Genomic DNA, 20,220 nt, shown 5'->3' on the forward strand with positions numbered 1-20,220 from the left:
TTGGTGTTTTTATGGGCATAAGGACCTTTACCAAAATAATTTCTGAAGAAAATAAACCTCTTGATGTTGAACAGTGTTAACAGCTTTATTGGAGGAAGTGCGAATTTTTTGGTCAATCTCACATATTACTCTCTTAACAGTTCACCTTCTAGCGTAGAAAACGATTCTCCTTGAATTTTGCGTTCAATGATCTATTCACACAAATTGCTTTTGAGTATTTACGGTTCCATTTTTCAAATAACCCACTTGGCTGATGTTTTTCCAAAGACATTCTCCTCTCAGTGGTCTCATATGTCACTCCAACACTTCCTCTTATAACCAAAGAGCCAGAGCAGTGTAGCCCTGACCCTACGACCTTCTTCTTTTGTGTGCCTCTGGACCAAGATAGTGAAGGCGACATAGGAGCCTGCAGACCATATATCCTGACCACAGCTTTCCCAGAGAGCAGGGTGAGACGTGCCCTGCCCCCATGGAAAGCACCAGGGTCAACATGGAGTAAGACTACTGTAAGTAGTAAGACTACTACTAAGACTACTACTACTACTCCATGGACTTTCTACATTTAACTCTCTCTCCTGTAGAACTGTGCACTCCTCTGAGGTCGGGTCATGTCATCACCATGACTCAGCAAATTCCCACAAAATTGTATTTAGTAGTCCTCAACCAAATAAATAACTAAAAGTTTTTATTGCAAAAGTTATTTTTATGAATATAGACCCCAGTAGTCCTATAACAGGTTGATTTTCCATCCTCTACTCCATACTATAATAAAAAACACAAAATGGTAAGTTTCTGGCTTGGATATTCTCCCACTGGTTGGCTTTATGCTGGGTGAAGAGCTAAAGTTGATAGGGTAACCACTGGGACTGTCTTGGAAAGATGACATGAACTCTAGCCGCATATCCTCAGCATTTTCATGTCTCTGTAGTAGCAAAGGCGCTTAGTCCAATCCTAAAGTAGCATCTAAGTTTTTTTTTTTAAGATTTTATTCATTTATTCATGAGACACACAGAGAGAGGCAGAGATGCAGGTAGATGGAGAAGCAGGCTCCCTGTGGGGAGCCTAATGCAGGACTTGATCCCAGGACCCTGGGATCATGACCTGAGCCCAAAACAGATAGATGTTCAACCATGGAGCTACCCACATGCCCCTACATCTAAGTTTTTATAGTAAAATCTCATCCTTTGTTTTAGCTCCATAACACTTAAACTTATTGTCAATTGGTACTTAAAAATATGCACAACTTATCTTAGGGGAAAGGCTCCCAGTGCTTCCCCATTGAGAATGATATTTGCTGTGGGCTTTTCGTAGATGGCATTTAAGATGTTGAGGAATGTTCCCTCTATCCCTTCACTCTGAAGAGTTTTGATCAGGAATGGATGCTGTATTTTGTCAAATGCTTTCTCTGCATCTATTGAAAGGATCATATGGTTCTTATTTTTTCTCTTGCTGATATGATGAATCACATTGATTGTTTTATGAGTGTTGAACCAGCCTTGCATCCCGGGGATAAATCCTACTTGGTCATGGTGAATAATCTTCTTAATGTACTCTTGTATCCTATTGGCTAGTATCTTGTAGAGAATTTTTGCATCCATGTTCATAGATATTGGTCTATAATTCTCCTTTTTGGTGGGGTCTTTGTCTGGTTTTGGAATAAAGGTGACACTGGCCTCATAGAACGAGTTTGGAAGTACAGAAACAAGATAGGGATGTCCACTCTCATCACTGCTATTCAACATAGTACTAGAAGTCCTAGCCTCAGCAATCAGACAACAAAAAGAAAGAAAAGACATTCAAATTGGCAAAGAAGAAGTCAAACTCTCCCTCTTCGCCGATGACATGATACTCCACATAGAAAACCCAAAAGACTCCACCTCAAGATTGCTAGAACTCATACAGCAATTTGGCAGTGTGGCAGGATACAAAATCAATGCCCAGAAGTCAGGAGCATTTCTATACACTAACAATGAGACTGAAGAAAGAGAAATTAAGGAGTCAATCTTATTTACAATCGCACCCAAAAGCATAAGATACCTAGGAATAAACCTAACCAAAGAGGTAAAGGATCTATACCCTAAAAACTATAGAACACTTCTGAAAGAACTTGAGGAAGACACAAAGAGATGGAGAAATATTCCATGCTCATGGATTGGAAGAATTCATATTGTGAAAATGTCAATGTTATCCAGGGCAATTTACACGTTTAATGCAATCACTATCAACATACCATGGACTTTCTTCAGAGAGTTGGAACAAATTATTTTAAGATTTCTGTGGAATCAGAAAAGACCCCGAATAGCCAGGGGAATTTTAAAAGAGAAAACCATAGCTGGGGGCATCACAATGCCAGATTTCAGGTTGTACTACAAAGCTGTGGTCCTCAAGACAGTGTGGTACTGGCACAAAAACAGACCCATAGATCAGTGGAACAGAATAGAGAATCCAGAAGTGGACCCTCAACTTTATGGTCAACTAATATTCGACAAAGGAGGAAAGACTATCCACTGGAAAAAAGACAACCTCTTCAATAAATGGTGCTGGGAAAATTGGACATCCACATGCAGAAGAATGAAACTAGACCACTCTCTTTCACCATACACAAAGATAAACTCAAAATGGATGAAACATTAATGTGAGACAAGATTCCATCAAAATCCTAGAGGAGAACACAGGCAACACCCTTTTTGAACTCGGCCACAGTAACTTCTTGCAAGATGCATCCAAGAAGGCAAAAGAAACAAAAGCAAAAATGAACTATTGGGAATTCATCAAGATAAGAAGCTTTTGCACAGCAAAGGATACAGTCAACAAAACTAAAAGACAACCTACAGAATGGGAGAAGATATTTGCAAATGACGTATCAGATAAAGGGCTAGTTTCCAAGATCTATAAAGAACTTATTAAACTCAACACCAAAGAAACAAACAATCCAATCATGAAATGGGCAAAAGACATGAACAGAAATCTCACAGAGGAAGACATAGACATGGCCAACATGCACATGAGAAAATGCTCTGCATCACTTGCCATCAGGGAAATACAAATCAAAATCACAATGAGATACCACCTCACCCCAGTGAGAATGGGGAAAATTAACAAGGCAGGAAACCACAAATGTTGGAGAGGATGCGGAGAAAAGGGAACCCTTTTGCACTGTTGGTGGGAATGTGAACTGGTGCAGCCACTCTGGAAAACTGTGTGGAGGTTCCTCAAAGAGTTAAAAATAGATCTGCCCTACGACCCAGCAATTGCACTGCTGGGGATTTACCCCAAAGATACAGATGCAATGAAACGCCGGGACACCTGCACCCCGATGTTTCTAGCAGCAATGTCCACAATAGCCAAACTGTGGAAGGAGCCTCGGAGTCCATCGAAAGATGAATGGATAAAGAAGATGTGGTCTATGTATACAATGGAATATTACTCAGCCATTAGAAACGACAAACACCCACCATTTCCTTCGACGTGGATGGAACTGGAGGATATTATGCTGAGTGAAATAAGTCAATTGGAGAAAGACAAACATTATATGGTCTCATTCATTTGGGGAATATAAAAAATAGTGAAAAGGAATAAAGGGGAAAGGAGAAAAAATTGGTGGGAAATATCAGAAAGGGAGACAGAACATGAAAGACTCCTAACTCTGGGAAACGAACTAGGGGTGGTAGAAGGGGAGGTGGGTGGGCAGGGGGTGGGCATGACTGGGTGATGGGCACTGAGGTGTGCACTTGATGGGATGAGCACTGGGTGTTATTCTATATGTTGACAAATTGAACACCAATAAAAAATAAATTTATTTAAAAAATATGCACAACTGTTTTCAAATAAACCTATAACGAAGAAGAGGAAGAAGTCCCAGCCAACTGAGGTCACCACCTTCCTGGAAGCATCCACTACTAGTGAGCCCACATCAGAACAGAGCTGATGTCGCCCCAACTTATGATAGATGGATACTGAGCCCGAACCCGGGTAGTGGCTGAGCCCCCGCAGGGAGGTGTGCTCAGGGCTGTAACAAGTACCTATATCCAGAAGACACCAACCCTAAAATGCTTATGCTCCAATATTGACAGCTCTTTTTACCAGTTCACATATACTGTAGGAGTTTCTAAGTTCTGTTTGGTGTAGTCCCCAAGTGGTTTAATGTGAAAAATAAGTATACTTTTTAACCCATTTCTGGAAGGTACCCACGATGCATTACTGTAATCTGTTCAACTCAAAACCTGATCCTTTGGTAAGACCATGAGTCCAGCCTAAGACAGCCCAATGACTGGCTGGAGGGAGGGAGCAGGAAGGAAACAGGGAACTGGCTACTGAGTCAGTCTGTTCATCTGCTTAAGGAAAGAATAAGTTAACTATCTGATCATTTAAGCTGAAATTCATCTACATTTAATTACACAATACAGAAATAATTCACTTTAAATGTGCATAAAGCTTTATGGGCATCTGAGATAATTATAAATCAACAAGAACACAAGAACCATGACAAAGCAAATTACCCCTCATGACCTTCACCTCACCTAAAGGGAGGTCTTGAACTTGGAGGACTCTCAGAAGGATGATGGATTGGAGCTGCCTGCATTTTACAAGTGAAAAACTGGTGGAAAAAAATTTATTTAGATGTCAGTAGATTTACTTAACATCAGACAGTTGTCAAGTGGCAACTTCTAGATCAAGAATCTATCCTAATTCCTTTTTTTAAAAATTTTTATTTATTTATGATAGTCACACACACAGAGAGACAGAGGCAGAGACACAGGCAGAGGGAGAAGCAGGCTCCATGCACCAGGAGCCCGACGTGGGACTCAATCCCGGGTCTCCAGGATCGCGCCCTGGGCCAAAGGCAGGCGCTAAACCGCTGTGCCACCCAGGGATCCCTCTATCCTAATTCCTAATCCAGTTTTCTGTACCCTGATAAGCATCTTACCATCCTATATTATGATTCCAGAGAACTCAGTGTGAGGTGGGTCCTTACAGAGGCCATCACATAACTGTTCTGGGTGAGAATTACTTCACTGTAACACGTTTTCTCTGGTGGGAGGCAGACTACTGGTCCCTCAAAGATGTCTGCATCCTAATTCCCAGAACTTGTGACTATGCCTGGCAAAGGGAAAGTGGCACAGCAGGTGAAATTCATGTTCTTAGTCAAATGACCTTAAAATAGGAAGAATACCCTGGGGGATAGTATACTATAGACAGCATTCCAGGGAAAAATGGGACTACGCTATCCCAGGTGGCCCAATATAATCCTAGCATTCTTAAATGTGGGAGGGGAGGTGGAGAGCTGGAGTCAGTGATGTGGTGTTAGATAGGCTGAGGGGCCATTGCTGGCTTTGAGGATGGAAGAGCTACCGGTCAAGGAAGGTGGGATGCCTCCAAAAGCTGGAAAAGGCAAGAAAATAGATGCTCCCCTGGAACCTCCAAATGGGGCACAGCCCTGTAAGCCAGATTTTGAGCCTGGGGAGACACATTTGAGACTTCTGAGCTTCAGGATGCAAGATGGTTTGCATGATTTTGAGCCACTGGTTTGTTACAATAGCAACAGGAAACTAAGGCATGACCTACTGGATTTTCTTTGGACAACTTTCTCTTATGATTAGACACAACCCTAACCTGGAACACAGATCTGTGTAAATTGAGACAAATATTGTGTCTTTAACGTGGAGAGGTTTCTAGGCTGATGGCACAAGTGCACTGTATCTTTCCAGTGGTGTGCAAGGTGGGAGATCATAGGAGACAATATCATTATTTTTACATCTTGGTTGGAAGAAGCCTAAAATTTTTATATATGTGTCCACATTGGTGGGAAACATGGTGCTTATTTTCTTTCCATAGTAAGAAAATATACTAAAAACAGAAGACCATAAAATAACTCTACAATAAGTCCACAGTAATAAGAGATGAGAGAATTCTCTACATTTCTTCAGCCTTGTTATTGCCTGGATAAAACTCTTATTTTTCCCATCACTGAATGTCTTTGTGTGATGTCTGCAAAATATCATCAATACCTTTGAATAACCTATTTGCTTCCTGGATTTTTGAATAGAAAATAAACTCACATTCCATAGTTCTTCTCATATTTGGCTTTAAACAACATAGTCAAAAGCCTCAGCCATGCTGCAAATGCAACTAATTTGTAAAAGTGATTAAGGTAGGCATCTCACAGTTTCCCATTTCATTAACCATTGCCAAGATGCACTTTACCAGTAAAACACTGCTTTGACAACAATTTTGTTACATTCATTTTTTTCTGTATTCTTTATTTATGTATTCAGGTATCCAAATGCTTTCCTAATAAAGAATAACAGGTGACAAAGACCTCTTCTTTTTTTAAAGATCTTTTATTTATTAGAGCGAGAGAGAGAGCGAGTACATAAGCAGGGGGAGAGGCAAAGAGAAAGGAAGAAGTAGACTCTTTGCTGAGCAGGGAGCCCTATGTGAGGCTCGATCCCAGGACCCTGGGATCATGACCTAAGCCAAAGGCAGATGGTTAACCGACCCAGGTGCCCCCCAAAGGCCTCTTCTTGGTCAAACTCCAGCCAGACTCCTCTGAGCTGCTTCTCTGCTCACTGTCAACTTGTTTATCCCAGAAAGCTGACCTCTGTGGCCAGCCTCAGCCTCATTGCCTTATGCTCTCGGTTTCTGTTGGGTTTGGCCAGTGGGAGGAGTCCAGGAAGTCAGGGAGAGGAGCCAGGGTATGTACTCCCCGGCCGAGGGGTACTAGTTCCCTCTGTCTCTTCTAGCTTCAGAATGCTTCACCATTTATTATGATGGCTTTCTCCTAGCCCTGCCTGCTCCTAAATTGTCTCTCATTACATCTCTTCAAACACTCATTGGGAACGTGCCATCTATTTCCTGGGGCTGTGACTGACATAGCCAGTTATTTCAAATATTAAATAAATATTTCTTGAATGCCTGCTACATGCTGGCACTGGGGCCATTGTCATAAACACGACACACAGCAGTACCGTAAATGCATAGCTGGATTCATGCTCCCTCTAATAAACGACTGCCCAAAAACATGTGGCATCCTTTGAATTTCGTGTATTAATTTACAACCCATACAGAACAAAGGCTTTAGGCCAACGATGAAGAGATGATTTAGTCCAATTCATTCTCTTTTCACGGGTCTAGAAACTGCCACTCAAAGATGTGAAATGACTTGTGGGAAGCCCTGTAGAGTATGAGGGCCAGAGTGAGAGCAGCAGCCACATGACAGGAGCTGAGGGCTTCTGAGTTTTGCAGTGTGCTAGACCTGCAGGGGTTCTGTCCTTCCCAAAGATCTGCTGACAATCAGACAGCACTACACTCTCAGCCATGAGAGCTGAGGGTGCAGACTATGGAGGGAGCACTGATGTCACATCCCTAGTGACTGGTAGAGCAAGACTTCAAACCTGGGTTTGTGTGGCTCTGTGGCCCGCAAACTTTCATGCACACTGTGCCCCGGAACTCCAGGGCTCTTCCTTTGACCCCAGGACAGCATCTGCCCAGGGGCCTCCTTTCAGACTCTCACCACTTCAAGAGAAAGAAAAAAGGAGCAGAACCAGGAGTATGGGATGTTGGGGTGGGGTGTCCCCTAGCAGCACACCTTCTCCCCCCAGCTGAGCCCCTAAGCACAAATCTGAATGCAATGGGATGTTCTTGTTCTTACCCAAGGCCACCTTGCCACCAAGCCTCCAAGAATGCTATGCGAAATGCAAACACACCCAGAACCAAGCTCCGAGCTCTAACTCAAAAAAATGGCAAATCAGGTAAGAAAGTACCTCCTGGAAAAATACCCTCCCTGTCAATAAAGTGCATTCATTGAGTCTCAAAGATAGGCCTCCACTCTCCATCCCAGACCAATGGGTGGTCATTCTCCTACCATCACGAGCTGGGATTTTACAAAGGTTGACCTTCCAGGGACTACTAGATGCAAGCCTGACATCCGTTCAAGGCGATAGTGACAAGCACTGCACCTCTACTGTTTTCCCTTTCTGTTATCATGATGAAAGCTTGTGGAGGTGGTTGTAAGCTTGTGTGAAGGTTCTTCCGTTCAGGATGTATTTTTGTAGGAGTTTATGCATCCTAGTACCTCCATGGATGGTACATGGGGCCTTCAGACCAGATCAACAAACAGAATCTGCGCGTTAATAACATCCCTTGGTGAATTATACACAGACAAAAGTTGGAAAAGGATTATAACCACAAAGACAGAAAAAAATTTTTTCATTGAGGAGTTTTAGGTGTCACTGAGTCAGTTTGAAAGATCACTGGTGGGAGATCATCCTGAAATCTGCTAGTTCAGGCAGCTTGGCATTATTCCATTCACATCCTTCCAAAGGGCTGCAAATTCTGAAGACATATATAGAAAATTATCATTTGGATCAGCCTCCAGTGATCTGGATTGCATCAGAACATGATCTGGGTCATAACTGACTCTCAATCTGTAACTGGAAAGGCATTGGTAAGTGAGCTGACGCCATTAGCTTGATTTTAAGGAGTCTGTTTAGTCCACTTGAGAAAAGAGATGCTCAAGATATTCCATACGTGAATTGTGTGCATACAGAAAGACATGGGGGAAAACCACACTTCCCAGAAGCTCTATCTGGGAATGTTTCCTGGGGTCTATTCAAGTCTGAAAGCAGAAAAACTGCATTTCTATCATCCAGTCTGACTGTTCTTTACTCAAATTAGTAACTATAAACATAGGCTAACTATGTTGACAGGCTAGAATTTAGCCGCAAAATAACCATGGGGATGTTTTTCCCAAATGGAGGCGGGGAGGGCAGGAGAGAGCCACATGTTCCAGTTCAAACCCATCAATATATTCTTGGCCTCACTTAATCCAAAATCACTGTGGTTTTTGGATGCTATAGAGGAGATGTCAAACTCAATCCAAAAGATAAAATCTCTAATGGGTAAAATGGCTTGGCATCTCCAATATTGAAAACGTGCTTCTCTGGCCTCGCCAAAGAAGAGAATGTTCTAGATGACAGAGGGCTGCCCAGCACCACCGCTAATGGATTTATCATTCTAAAAGAGTTCAACTACTAGGCTGAAACCCAACAGTAAGATCATACTGAGTTTAATTTAATCTTCTTTTACTGATTCAGAAGGGAACAGAGATTGCTCAGGGATGTGCCATATCCTGTGAGCAGGACCTTGATGGGACATCAGCTTCCCACAGACATGTATGCCTGAGGTCTCATCACCTAGACGAACTGCAGTATCAGACTAGTTTCCCAGAAAACCTGGCACTGTTGCAATAGTTACTCCTACCCCCAAATTTAAGGATGCATAAGGAATGCAAATTAACTTTAGCCAAAGATAAATAGTGTTGAAGGTTTGGAATGTATTATACACAGCAGATTCACCTTCTTAATTCTGGGTAATGAAGATTAAGAAATCTTTATTAATATTGACCACGTGAAGGATATTCTAAGAACCAGGACCTTCCCCTTGAGTGATTTACTTAGAGGGTAACTCATCTAGAGAGACAAATCTACGTGTGAAGGCAGCACACAGTGCCTGATTGGTACGGATACTACGTGCTAGGCAGTTTCATTGATCCAGGGCAGGTCAGGAAGGTTTGCAGAGAAGGAGTGGAGAGGGGTACAGGGTGAGCGTGGCTGGAGTGAGAAAGGCTCTGTAGTGGCCAGCACCCAAGATGGCCCTCATAACCCACACCTCTTGTCATTCCCTCCTTTGTGTGGTATCCTTCCAAATACCATTTTTAAATCAGTGCTATATGTGGCCTTTAGAATATGGTGGAAATGACAGACTGACTTCTGAGGCTGATTATAAAGGACATCACAGCTTGTGCTGTGGCTGTTGGAGTCATCCCCTATGGAACAAGGTAGCCACCATGCTGGAGATCTCTTCAACAGAGGCCTCCAGCCAAGAGCTGGCACCAACCTGCCTACCAAGTGAATGGGCAGGAAGTGGGTCCTGCAGCCCACAGAGGAGACGGCAGCCCCAGCCAAGGTCAAGGTCAAGTAAAAGCCAAGGAGCCAGGTTACTCCCAATTTCCTGGCCCACAGAAACTGAGAGATAATGAAGGGCTACTGTCATTGTAAGCCACCAGGTTTAGAAGTGATTGTTTTGCAGGCATAGGTAACTAACCCAGGCTCCAAGGAAGGACTGACTAAGACTTGGTAAATACCACACAGGGAACTTGGAAGAGAGCCTTCGTAAAGGGCATAGAGAGAGAGAGAGGGAAGGCAGTACTAAGGAGTAGGGTTCAGCTTAAAGTGCCATAATATCAAGACGGAATTTCAATTCAGGAAGCCGAGACCCACTAAAGGGTTTATAAGGGTGATTAACTTAAATACAGAAAGACTTTGAGAAGATTGATTGAAACTACTATCTTGAAAGCAAGAGAGGTTTTTTTTTTGTTTTTGTTTTTGTTTTGTTTTGTTTGTTTGTTTGTTTGAGAGGGAAGGATGAGAGAGGGATGGGGGAAGAAGGAAAGTCCCGAGCCCACTGCATGCCTAGCCAGCCTGGGGTTCCATCTCATGACCCTGAGATCATGACCTGAGCTGAAATCAAGAGTTGAATGCTCAACTGACTGTGCCCCCAAGATGCCCCTGGTTTTTAAATTTTAGTTAACTTATACCACATAACTGATATGGGAGAGGAAAACTCAAGAGCTGAAAATTGTTTCTTTCGGAGGGGAAAGCTCTTCCTTCTACTTTGTCAGGCGCATCTGAATTTTGTTAGTCTGAGTTGTAGTATTCCTCAGCTACATTCGTAGGCTGCCTTTGCCCACCTAAAAAACTGGAAGCCAATATTCAACTGCTGGCAAATCATGGAGCAAAGTTTTAGAATAGTTCTTTGCCAGCTGTGGGATGCTACAGCACCATGGAGTCAGGCACCATCAGCTACAGGGAGCAGAACGCTTTTCTATCAATACAAATGATGGACACAATGGCTTAAAAAAATGAAGCCATTTACAAACTGAATGCTTTGTTTCTCACTGACTTTTTTAAAAGTTCTATACCATAGTAATGCTGAGAGAGTGTGCTCTGCAGAGCGTCTGTAGGTGCTAGAAGAACCTTGCATTAATTTTCATGAGAAAGCAGGTTATTTGTGCTTGGCTCACCAGCATGCATTATTGTTGGAAAAAAAAGAAAATCTGCTTTATATGCATTTCAATTTACAGTCAGTTTTCAATTATTTTAAATTATTGGTTACTGAATATTTTTAAGGAATTGCAAAGAAAGCATGTGCCTCACATAACCTTATTCATACTCCTAAAATTCTAATGGTGAACAATGAAAAAAATTAAACAGAGGAGGGATTTCTACTTATTTATAAAACCTTGTGTGTACTAAATACAAAATAAATGTCTAACAGTAAAAATACTTAAAATGTGACCTTAGGTAACTGGATGTAAATAATACCCCTATTTTTTATCTAGAAAATCAAAATAGCATATAAATAAAAGGTGATGTCACTGAAAATTACCACAAATCATGGACTATAAGCAACTTTACACAATTTTGCCTTACCATTTGCCACAGGTGACCTTACTATCATAAAGATTCCTGTAATATGAAATAGGCTCCACAGAAACAGACCTGTGCTCTCCTAATAGCTGAATAAAACACCAGCAGACCCAGAAATATCAGCTACTCTGTTTAGGGAAATGAATCTCTTGAGGAAAAGCCTATGTGACTCGGTTTATTTAAGATAAGTAGCAGAGACTGAGAAGAAATTTAATGACAACACAAGTGACTGGCTTGTGGCAGGTGGGTAGCTGTTTTTAATTTATATCAAGGATGGATCTAGAGCAGTGTTTCAAACTTTTATATTCACATTTCATAGCTGAGGATCTCATGAAAACACAGTTTCTTTTTCAGGAAGCCTGGGAGGGGGCCCGAGAGTTGGTATTTCTAGTAAACTCCCAGGTGATGCTTCTCTGACAGAGAATATTTAGAATATTCTCTGAATATTCTAAAATGACAACCTGAACAATTCAGATGAGGAAGGCGTTTATAATTTGGAGGACGCGTGAGACATCAAACCAAGTTACGTAAGGTACTGGGGCAGAAAACACAGCAGCAGCACCAAGCAGGCTACACTTGTGAGCATGTGCAATGCACTCACCTACTCCAAGAAACCCCCTGGTAGGACAGAACCCAGGGCAGAATCAGGTGAAGCTGTCAAGTCAGGAAATGAAGCCACCCTGACCCATCTGCACTGGATGTAGTGAGTAAAGAAATGCAAAACTTTAAAAGATTCCTTATGTGGAAAAAAAAAAAAAAAGGTGTCATTCTCTTTCTCTGGAGCTCCAGGGAATTGAGAAATAAATCTTTTACTCACAAGACTGAACACCCTTTGCTATGGACTGAATTGCTTCCCCCACATCCCTATGTTGAAGCCCTAACCCCCAGTGTGCCTGTATTCAGAGACAGGAAGGTCTTCGTGTAGGAGGTGATCTAGATTAGGTGGGGTCATGAGGATGGGACCCTGATCCAATCTGACTGCTGTCCTCACAAGAAGAGGAGAGACACCAGGAGAGTAGGTGCACAAAGAGAAGGCCATGTGAGGACATGGCATGAAGGCCACCATCAGCAAGCCAGGGAGGGAGGACACACCAGAAACCACCCCCACCTGGCACTCTAATCTTGGACTTGCAGAGTCCACAACTCTGGGAAACATTCTCTGGTTTAAGCCACCAGTCTGTAGCATTCTGTTATGGCAGCCTGAGTGTTGAATACACCTGCTTCCTAAATGTGAAAAGGATGAGCCAGATGAGTTCTTGAGGCCAGCCTACCAAGGATGCTCTTGCTCCAAGAGTCTAGCTAATGGTTTTACTAGCCCCAGAATTATTCAAATGCAGATGATTGATACTAATTTTTTTCTATACAAGCAGTAGAACCAGATGCTTCAAAGATAAGGATGGTCTATAAAACAAACATAAAAAAATAAAACGTTTTATTTAGTCTGGAAGAAAATGGAGTTCATAAATGTCTCTGTGTGTAGAGCTGACTTTGGCTTGTGTGGCTGAGCTTCTGAAGGACTAGTTATACAGGTCCAGGTTAGCAACTGATACTCAGGAAGTATCATCATATATTTCCTGGAGATGTGAAAACCCACTATAGCTTTTAAACTGAAGAGAAGGGAGATGCAATGTAAATTATTAAAAATTGGAAAATGCATTTAAGGGTCTGTTATAATGTTCATCTCGGGGACACTTCTGCTATACCTCACTGAGTGTTCTCTTTATAAAGGTTATATAGGAGTGGTTTTAACTAAAGGAAGAGAGCGATGCCCTCTGTGACCACTCGGGAATATGTCCATCCAGTCCTAGAGGTATCTGATTTTGTGGGCATTTTTCTCAGGGTTGGGGCAGAAGACATTCTCAGCTCAAAACCACTTCAAGCAGGTCTTACAGACACAAACATCTTAATTCCTAACAGTCAACTATAAAATTTTATATTTCCTCAAGGAAACAAATGTGCACTTATTTCTTCACAAAAAGAAATAATTACAACAATCAGTGTGTTTTTCCATGTGTTAAACAATGGTTTTAAATGCTTTTTTAATCTGGCAAATGAATAAAGCTCTAAGGGAAAACACAAAACTTAATTTTTTTAAAGGGGAAGAAACAAAATATATCACACTATGGGACTTCGATGCTTATTAGCCACAAAATAAAAAATCCACTGGAGTAAAAATGCAGAATCCATTTTGCTCTTAACATCTGTTGATTAAAGGTCTTTAACTGAAAGATACTGTTTGGTTATTTCATTACAACCAGTACTGCTTCCTACCCCATCATCAGAGCTCAAAGTATTAGGAAGATAAAGGAAAAAGTATAATGTATCACAACAGCGTTTACCCAAAGATAAGTACCATCAAATATTGTGCACAAAACCAGAAGAATCTTGATATTTTGTCTATTTCAAATTTACAGCCCATGAAATATTGAATCTGAATTATCTTAACCCAAGTAGACATTTAAGCCTGCTTGCACTTGTTTATTAGCAGAGTTAGAAGGAAGTTCTATAAACCTCATTACCGGCTTCCACAGACTCCTCTAATCTTACCTGTCATGAAATGCGCATATCTAAACTAAACCCTTCAAGCCACAGCTTTAACACATTTCCTCTTGAACTGCCATCACTAAGACACGGTATTAGGCAAATCTGAAATCTTGTGATCTTTGTTCACACATAACATTTTGGACAGCGTCTTATCATATTTTCTCTTTAAAGAGGCTCTCTTGTCCTCTTCAAGGGATGGATTTGCAAAGAGACAGGTACTACTCATTAAATTCTGAGATTTCGGAATTTATTCACCCAAGTGCTATATCTTCCTTCCTTTATTAGCATCAAGATGAACAGGGAATGACTATAAATGTGCTGAAATGTGATATTCTTACAGTTTTTTCCTCTCTCTTCTCTAGCACAAGAAAGCCTTTCATGATTAGGACCTTGGAGAGCGACCATGGTTCCAACTTGGAGAACCTGGTTTATCAGGCATGGGCCGAGCCTCCTGGCTGGTACTATTACAGAACCATAGTAAGTTGATGCTAGTGCCATGGGTAAAGGATTAAAACCTGGGACTACAGATCTTTGCTTCTAAATGCCATTTTCAAATAAGGAACCTGAACTCTTTGGAGACATGTCTGATTCTAGGGCCAGGGTAATGAAAATGTGTAACAAGCCCAGATCCCCTTGTAGTATTAGAAAAGAAATGCTGAAATATCAAAAGAATGGGGGGATGCCAAAGAAACACAGGAGCCAGCTTGAAAGAGCTCCCAGTGACCAAGTGTGAGCAATTTGGGACAATCTGAATAATTTAAACAACATAGAATTGGATTTTAAGAAAAAGTATAAAATCAACATAAATGAATCCATACTTATATTAGTTTCTGGGGCTGCCATAACCAACATCACAGGTTGAGCAGCCTGAAAAACAGAAATACATTTCCTGCAAGTTCCAACAAACAGAAATCTGAGATCGGGTTATGGGTAGCACTCGTTGCTTCTGAGGCCCCTCCTCAGGATGTAGTTATGGTCGTCCTTCTGTGAGTGTCTGTGCCCTGATTTCTTCTTCTAAAGGCACCAGTCATATTGGATGAAGGCCTCTCTCCATAGGACCTCATTCTAATTTAATTACTTCTTTAAAGGGCCTACCTCCAAACACAGTCACATTCTGAGGAGCAAGAACTAGGACTCCAACAAATCCCTCCAAATTTGAAGGAATGAGTCAGCCTATAACAATACTGATATAAACAAATGACTCCGGGTCAGGAAAAAAAACAAGGAAAAATTAAGAAACTGTCATAGACCAGAAGACATTTGGTATGACAACCAAATGCAACGTGGCATTCAGGACTGTATCGTGTAAGAAAGTACTCTTTACTGGGAAAGCTGGTGAAGCCAGCTTTGAAGTTTAGTTAATAGTAATATACTAATCTTAGGTTCTTAATTTTGGCTAATGTGCCATCGAATAGTAAACTGTTAATAGTGGGAAGATTGGGAGAGGGATACATAAGGATTCTCTGCACCGTCTGCAACTTTTCTAAAAATCTACAATTATCCCAAAACAAAACAAAAAAAAGATTATATTTAAAAGATCAAACAAACAAACCTCAAACCATAAAACCTAGTACTATGATTTGGTTCAAGGAAATAAACGATCCACCTGTTTTTCCAATCACCATGTAACAAAGGCCCAAGCAGGTAACTGATGGAATTGATCAATCGTCCCCTTGACACTGAAATGCTCAATTTACACATTAGATGTAAATAGGGAAGTTCTTTGTTTTTTAAAAAAGATTTATTTATTTATTTATTTTTAGATTTTATTTATTTATTCATGAGAGACAGAGAGAGAGAGAGAGAGAGAGAGAGAGAGAGAGAGAGAGGCAGAGACATAGGCAGAGGGAGAAGCAGGTTCCATGCAGGGAGTCTGATGTGGGACTCCATCCTGGGTCTCCAGGATCACGCCCTGGGCCAAAGGCAGGCGCCAAACTGCTGAGCCACCCAGGGATCCCCTAAGAGTTCTTTTTAAAGATTTTATTTTTTTTATTTGAGAGTGGGAGGATGAGGATGAGTGGGAGTGGGGAGAAGGGGCAGGGGGGGTGAGAGAAGCAGGCTCCCCACTGAGCAGAGAGCTCAACATAGGGTTCAATCTTGGGACCCAGAGATCATGACTTGGGCCAAAGGCAGACACTTAACTCACTGAGCCACCCAGGAGCCCCTATTTATTTTATTTGAGAGAGAGAAAGAGAGAGAGAGAACAGCAGGGAAGAGCAGAGGGAGAGAATTTCAAGCAGACTCCCCACTGAGGGTGAGCCTGACATGGAGCCCAACGTAGGGCTCAATCTCATGACCCTGAGATAATTACGTGAGCCAAAAGCAAGAGTTGGATGCTTAACTGACTAAGCCATGCAGGTGCCCCAAGATTCTTTACTTTTTAAAAGGAATTTGCTTTGTCTCATTTTTCTTGAAGCACATGACTTTCTTAATCCACCCTTTAATTTTTCTACTTAGAAAAGAAACCTTGGTAGATATTATTGGTAGATATCCCTGTTATCACCACTAGTCCTAGGAATAGTAATAGCTGTAACAGCAAGCACTTCTTGAGTGCCCAGTGTGTGCCAGGTTTATTTTAAGCACTTGATATATGTTGACACATTTAATCCTCACAACCTATGAGTTAGGTACCGTTACTACCCCCAGCTACAGAAGGGAAACTGAAAGACAGGTTAAATATCTTGTGCATGGTTGCTCAAATACAATGAGTAAACTGCAGAGCCAGCAGTAGGAACCAAGCAGTCCTCATGGAAAACTGTCTCCAAAATAAGAAAATCAATAGCGCATGCGTGTGATGATTAACAGGGACTCAGTAGTATCCATACTGGACACAGTATAAAAAATACTGGGAACCGTCATATCCTGGAATTTATATACCCCTCAATTCCTATGGGAATGCATCCTTAGGATCTACATCTTCATTTATTTCAGAAGAAGCCATAAGTTTTATTTTGTACATGAACTGTCCCAACCTTTAAATCAAAGTTCAAAAGAAAAACAACTATGTGGGCCAACCAAACCAAAACCACCCATTCCATGATTGACACGCTTGTGGTATCTTAATAGCGAAGCACTGCTGGAAGATGGAGAGAGCAGACAAGGACCAATAGTGAATATCTTTAGGCACATTCTGGAAGAATCCTGACAGGGGAAAGCTATACCTACATCAAGGGCATCAAAATAAACACCATAAATGATTATTTTTCAGTGTTGGCTAGACACTGAAAAATTACAAAGAAATCTGAGATGTGAGTCTTCTTCTCAAAACTTTTTCAGTTAGATTGGAGCAGTTAAGATATATCATGTATGGATTGGTTTTTCAAAAATGAAGTGTGAGGGACCAAATCACTGCCATAGAAAGAAAGAGTTATATGCCATTCAGAAAAAGAAATCTTGGGAGAAATATTCTCAAAGGATCTCAACTTAAATTGGAAATTGAAATGTGGGCAGGAATTCCAGTTGGAGGAGAAGTTGGCAGCCAAACTATAAATATCAGAGACCCGGGATGTGTCTGCTGTACAGAGTCTGTTCTGTGCCTGCAGTGAACAGAGAAAATTAATGGGACATATGACTCCAGATAAAGACTGGAGATCTGAGTTCATCTCAAAGATGAGAGGCTGGAATAATAATGGCTGATTCGGCACCAACAGGAAAGGTGATGCTTGCCCAAGCTATTAGTGGATAATCATGCGACACTGTTGAGAAGTGCACAGATGCCATATGTTTGCCCATTCCTTCTCTGTCCCAGGAAAAGACACGGATTCACAGCCCTAAGAAACCATATCAGGTGTTCTAAGTGCCTTATCTTGCTCTTTCTTTGATTCCTGAGGCTCAAACACAACTGTGTTGCGAAAAGGTCCTAAGGATTAACGATGACCCATTCTGACCCAGGTCAGCATGAGACCTGAGAATTCGCCTTTCAACAACATCTGAGGTGATGCTGAAGGTGCTGGGCTGAAGAGCATGTTTTGAGAATGACCCACCTAGAGGTCTACTCCTGATCCACTATGACCTTCACAAGACCATCTAGCTGACCTGCTGGTGTTCAAAGCCAAGCCAAACTGTGAGTGTGCGTGTGTCCACTCCCCACAGGCTGGTGTGACAGCCAGCTCTCAGAGCTGCAAAACTGTGAAATAACTGAAGAAAATGTTGGCCTACAAAGCACAACAGAAAGTGTAAAGTGTGTTTCATAAAAGAAAATGGTTATCTGCTTTTAAAACCTTTTGGAAACTACACTATAGACTTATCTTTTCAAAACTTAAATGTAAAGGCTGACTGGTAAACATATGGTTTTCTTTTTCAGAAGAGAAAACTCAGATGAATAATGTGTGACATTTAGCAAGAATTTTTTCAGAGGGCTTTGCTGTGCTGTATAGACATCATAGCATGCCTCCTGGTTTCTCTCTAGCCACTATTAATATATACCTATTTCTCGGAAAACTCAATGTACCAATAGCTGAGTTAACTTCAGCCAAAATGTCACTGATGCTGTGCATTGTATTTCAGATAATCCTTCCTTCTGCATAGCAGTGTCACCAAAGTCTTCCTAGACTTCCAAATTCCTCTGTGTACTTGACTACGAGTCCGTTTACAAAGTACCAATCTTCATATTACTTTCCAGAAGTATCTCTGGAAAGTACCTCTGGGAGGTAAAGGGAAAACATTTTCATGTTCATTTTGACAAGCAGGAAAGGTGAACTGAGTTATACAAAGCCAGTGTGTGGATCCCAAGGTCATGTGGTGTGTCCCCCATGTCCTGCCTCTCAGAACCTGTTCCGGCTTGCTTCTCCATCCACCCCGTAAGCAGCGCTGCTCAGCACCCTCGGACTGCCCAGCTCAGCTCAGACATTGTGCCATTAAACTGAGCCTAAGAAACCAGGATGGGGACCACACCTCCCACACTTCACGTTACTCAAAACAATTGCATTGAATTTATTCCTTTCTCAGTCAGCTTAGAAAACATTCCTGTGTTTTAAGACATGGCAAACACGTGGAAAAAGCATCTCCTAAAGGAATTTATAATATTTTTTATATTGACAAAGAATAACATCTTCATTTTAATTTATAGCAAAAATAAAAACAAGCAAAAATCCATCATATGCACTTTACCAAATGTTATTTAAGACTGAAAATCTTTACTGAGTTTGAGACACATTTCTCCAAAGGCAAAGCTCCCATTTAATATCATGTCTTTTTTCGCTGGATCTGGAGTACAAGGTACATAATTTAATGGGTGTGTGACCTTGCACAAGTTATGAAACTTTCCAAATCCCTTTCCTCATCTGTAAAGACAGGGAACAATGGTTCCTAATTCACATGGTTGCTTCTGGAAACTGAGAACACGTATATATACATGTACATGAACACATACATACCTATACACATTTCAAAACAATTATCTACAACTGTGTGTCTCTCTATGAAGATGTATCTTCTATAGGTAGCGGTGATTCCTTGCTTGCCTATCTGGCTGATGGTTGTTTTTTATCCTAAACCAAACCCATATCATAAACTAATAGAAGACTTCAGGTGGATGATATGATTCTTTGGATGGCTCCAAAGAAAAATTAATATAGTCACACATGGGGTGTGGTGGGCAGCCTCTAGATGGTCCCAGGTCCCTCCTTCCTGGTATGCACACCCTTGGTTGTTTCCCCAGACAGTACCTGGTTTGTGTGACCAACAGGATACAATGAAGGGTGATACACTAATTTCAAGATCAAATCATAAAAGTGACTGTGGCTTCTGTCTTAGTTGGACACTGTCTCTTAGATCCCTTGCTCTGGGGGAAGCCTGCCTCGTGAATGAACCTGGATGCAGACCCTCCAGCCCCTGTCCATTGATGAGACTGAGTAGTCCTGGCCCACAGTTTCACCGCAGCCTCATGAGAATGTCACAGCTGCCTCCAAATTCCTGACCCTCAGGATCTGGGAGAGACATGGCCAACATCCCAAGGCGCTAAGCTTTGGAGTTGGAATTTGTTAGGCAGCAATAGATAACAAATACATGGGGGGAATGTTTTCAGAATCTGCTCAATTAAAGACTTCCAGTTTAGAACTGTCTCGTCCAGAAGACAGAGTATGTTTCAGATTTCAGGTCATCAGTCAAGGACAATTAGAGTCTAAATGACTTGTGGAGACCACTAGACTCAACTGGCTACTTTAATCAACCAAACTGACTAGATTCA

General features: G+C 41.5%; 1 protein-coding gene and 1 long non-coding RNA gene across 10 annotated transcripts in view; both read right to left on the bottom strand.

The window, feature by feature from the left end:
* The window catches only part of DPP6 (dipeptidyl peptidase like 6), an 823,115-nt gene that overhangs the window by 365,435 nt on the left and 437,460 nt on the right, over positions 1-20,220 (bottom strand). The window lies entirely within an intron of this gene.
* The window catches only part of LOC144284695 (uncharacterized), a 105,138-nt gene that overhangs the window by 6,504 nt on the left and 78,414 nt on the right, over positions 1-20,220 (bottom strand). The gene's annotated exons all lie outside the window — the stretch shown is intronic.

The sequence above is a fragment of the Canis aureus genome, chromosome 15, assembly GCF_053574225.1.
Source record: "Canis aureus isolate CA01 chromosome 15, VMU_Caureus_v.1.0, whole genome shotgun sequence".
Lineage (NCBI taxonomy): Eukaryota > Metazoa > Chordata > Mammalia > Carnivora > Canidae > Canis > Canis aureus.